This window comes from Carcharhinus amblyrhynchos, chromosome 23 (assembly GCF_965287045.1).
Source record: "Carcharhinus amblyrhynchos chromosome 23, sCarAmb.v2.hapA, whole genome shotgun sequence".
Taxonomy (NCBI): domain Eukaryota; kingdom Metazoa; phylum Chordata; class Chondrichthyes; order Carcharhiniformes; family Carcharhinidae; genus Carcharhinus; species Carcharhinus amblyrhynchos.
In genome coordinates, this window is record NC_137346.1 from 13994299 (window position 1) to 13998411 (window position 4113).

Sequence of the window (4113 nt, forward strand, 5' to 3'; positions counted from 1 at the left end):
ATGTTCAACTCAATTAGTATCCTTTTCTCACATTTTATTCACTCATTTCCTCAAGCCCCTTTGGATAGCAGCACTTTTTTGCTGACTTCTGGGATAGCAAGAGTGGTGTCAAGCTAGGTTTCTTGGCGTTACTCCCTTTGCAGTCATCAGATCTCTATTGGCACAACCAATATTTGGAATAGTCTGCACAGTGTTGCAGATCCCAGCCCACACTGTGGCACAGTTTATTATCAGTACACCACCCCAACAGACATCCATTTCAGTAAAAAGTACACCAAAGTCAATGGCAATTACTTGTTAATATAACATTCCAGCACATTAATACATCAAAATGCAAACATTCATAGTGTAAGCCATTTTGGGTTTTTTTATTCATAATTTACACCTTTTTCAAATCACAAAGTTCTCTTTGAAGAAATACAAAACTATTTTTTTAAAGCCTTTCATCCATCCATGTCAGGCCATACAATGTTCTGATATACAAGAGTAAAGCTGAGACAAATCACTGAACAAAGTATTATAGCAAATGAGTTTTGAGGGGTAAATATCAGGAACATCTCACCTCCCAATACAATCTAAGAACAGGGCTGTAGTGTTTTAGATATATAGTCAACTCTTTAACATTTAGGATTAAGTAAAAATGGAGTTAGAAAAATGCAGTAAGTCTTTACCAAGCCACTCAGCCTTTTTCTTAAATTCCTCTTGCTCTGGAATGCTATTCCTGGCACATGGCTCTCATGGTATTTGCACTTCAATCCAAACCATAATACAATGAAGCCATTCTATAATGTTTGTAGATGGGGTGTGTAGCACACTTTCAAATCTCCACCTATAAAGTGCATCGGATTGGGCGAAACTGGAGAAAAAGGACCGGCATGATTCTTAGCGATTCCAAAGAGACAAGTGTGGATTTTGCATTATCATATTTACTCACTTCACATTCCCCTGCCACTTTGACCAGCGCACTGCAGCAAGATTAGGCCCATTGTCAGCGAGATTTGGGTTACTGCAAATCATTTCACTGAGGCATGGTACTACATCTGAAGGAAGGAAAGTCTGATCATAGAATCCCTGTTGTACAGGAGGCCATTCGGCCCATTGAGCCTGCACCGACAACAATCCCAGCCAAACCCTATCCCCCACAAGCCCACATATTTCCCCTGCTAATCCCCCTCACAGTAGGGGGCAATTTAGCAAGGCCAATGTAACCTGCACATCTTTGGAGTGTGGGAGAAAACCAGAGCACCCAGTGGAAACCCACACGGACACAGGTAGAATGTGAAAACTCCACACAGTCACCCAAGGCCAGAGTTGAACCTGGGTCCCTAGCACTGAGAAGTAGCAGTGCCAACCACAGTGCCACCGTGTGGAAGTGTAGCTTTTAGGCAAGCGTATAACAACATGGAAGATAGCCAGCCAGTTTGTACAGCACCCCAATGCATCCCATTTCCCAGCAAAGAGGTCATAAAAGTCAACAGAACAGGAGGCTATGCAGTCCATTGAGTCCAGGTCAGCTCTCAAGAGCAATCCAGTCAGTCCAACTACCTCACCTCGTAGCTGTGCAAGGTTATTTCCCTCAAGTGCCCACTCAATTTCATTCGGAAATCGATTGTCTCCGGTTCCACCAGCCTCATCAGCAGCAAGTTCCAAGTCATTAGTACTCACTATTAAATTCTCCCTCGCATTCCTCCTGCATCTCATACTTAAAAGCCTAAATCTGTGACCTCTGTACCATCAGACAAAGGGGAAAGCCTCCCCCCTCCCCCATCTACCCAATCCAAACCAGTCAGTCAACAACATCCTATTCACCTCCAACTCTGCTCCAACACACAAATAATTCTGTAGAGAAGACAAAATGGACAGAACTAGACAATATCATACCATCTCCTGTGTGTTCTGAACTAGAATTCACTCATCTGATAGAAAGAAACGTGCACTTTGGACTCTCTGCAGCCTACGTAGCCTCTCTGATGAATTGGAGACATATTGGTCACTTTTCACTCTGAAACCACTCCAACTACACTGAATTGGAAAGTTTTTGACATAGTCATGAGGTACAGATTGTGAAATGGTATTTCCATTACCCAGAATATTAAAATCCACACATTTAGCACAGAATCCCAAATAATTACCTGTCTTTTAAAAAGCAGTAGATTCAGTAGTCAAGAAACATTTGAAGCATTCCATTATGCTAATACATATACCATTACATATGTAGTAGGAAATAAGTCCCAAAATAATTCACTTTCATCGATAAGACCGTGTCTCCAAAATGTATACTCCACGTACACTGGGGTTCGAGTATAAACCTTGGGGAACTTCCTTGTGTCATGCTGGTCTGGAATTGGTGTGGACTTCCACTGCTCCAAAATCCAATTAAAATCATTTTTTTTTTAAACTGGTTTTAATGCTAAAATAATGGTTTATCCAAATTTTTTTTGAATAAAATAATATCTGTTCCCAATTTTGAACGTGGAAGAGACACCGACTTCAACTCAAACAGCCATGCCCTTTTAAGACTGGAGCGGGCAATGTAGTCAGTCAATTTCAATTACCAAACATACATCAGCAAAGCTGATCTGTTTCACGGATTATCTGGACTATTTCAGGACAAGTGTCACATTTCCCAAAGATGCTCGTCTTCCTCCACCCACTTAAATCACTGCTGCAAAGCCTAGTCAGGTGTCAGGTATTCAGAATGCAACACCACATTTGTCAAGCGTGCGTGCAAACTTGAAGCACTCGCATTTGCAGCGCACATCTTAACACATGCCCTTCAACTGGGTTAAATTTCCCCTTTTCAGTGCCAGCTTGGAGCAATATCAAGTACAACTACAATTCTGAATAGTTGCCTTTTAAAGCAACAAAGGCCCAAAATCAATGACAATCTGCTAAAACAAAAGACTAACCTCAATAATCACACTAAAGATACAATATATTAAAATATTCCACATTTATTGAGCCAGTTATATATAAAAATGGATGCAAGACCATTGCAGTGTGTTTTTTCTTTCCAAAAACTGCTTGGGCTGAACTGGGGTATTTGTGCAAATATTTGTTGAACCACATCCTAAAAAGTGTGTAAGAGAAACCTTCCTCCTTTGGTCTTTTTAAACACTCAAAGCAAGAGGAAAAAAATTAGGAAGCAATCTCGTGAGTACCCTTCCAAATATTATAAGTGCTTGAGCAGTTTTAAAGTGAACCTTCCACATCAACCCTTCTTTCTCCTCCCCCCACCCCTGCCATCCCCCAAAGAAGCTGGCTGTGAAATGTAGCAAATATCGTACCTGCCAACAGGAGCTGGTACAACCTGATGTTGCTAACTTGCTTTGCCCTCAATGCCAATGCCCAATATGTCTAACAGGAGCAGTCCATCCTCAGGCTGAAAACTAGCCCTCCTTCGTGCACAGTCTGCCCCTCTCATTCCAGCAGCAATTGCTGGTGTCATTAGATTTGCTGACTCCATGTTAAAGATCAGCCATAATTGAACTACAGCCTCATTAAGAGCAACCTTTGACCAACCGCGCCAAATAATTAATGACATTACCTTTAAAGCTGCACAATTTCTGTTGTCGTAGATGGGTTACTCTGCAAAATGGAGCATAATTTGACTAATTTTTATACACCACGAGGACAAAATCACAACTCTAGGACAAGTGGACAGTGCTCGATTATAGAACCCCTACAGTATAGAAGGAGGCCATTTGTCCCATCGAGCCTCACCAACAACAATCCCACCCTATCCCTGTAACCCCACATATTTACCCTAATTTCCCCCCCTCCCCCAAAAACTAGGGTCAATTTAACATGGCCAATCAACTTAACCCGCACATCTTTGGAGCGTGGGAGGAAACTAGAGCACTGGGAGGAAACCCATGCAGACACAGGGAGAATGTGCAAACCCCACACACAGACAGTGACCCAAGCTGGGAATTGAACCAGGGCCCCGGCGCTGTAAGGCAGCAATGCTGACCACTATGCCGCCCAAATGATGCTGGAGAAATGTAAAGGCCAACAGGTCTTGTTGTTCACGATATAGTGAACGATGTGGGTCAAACAGTGCGGGCAAGACTCATCTGAGGGATAACTGGGTATCTTGATTTTGGCGGGGGG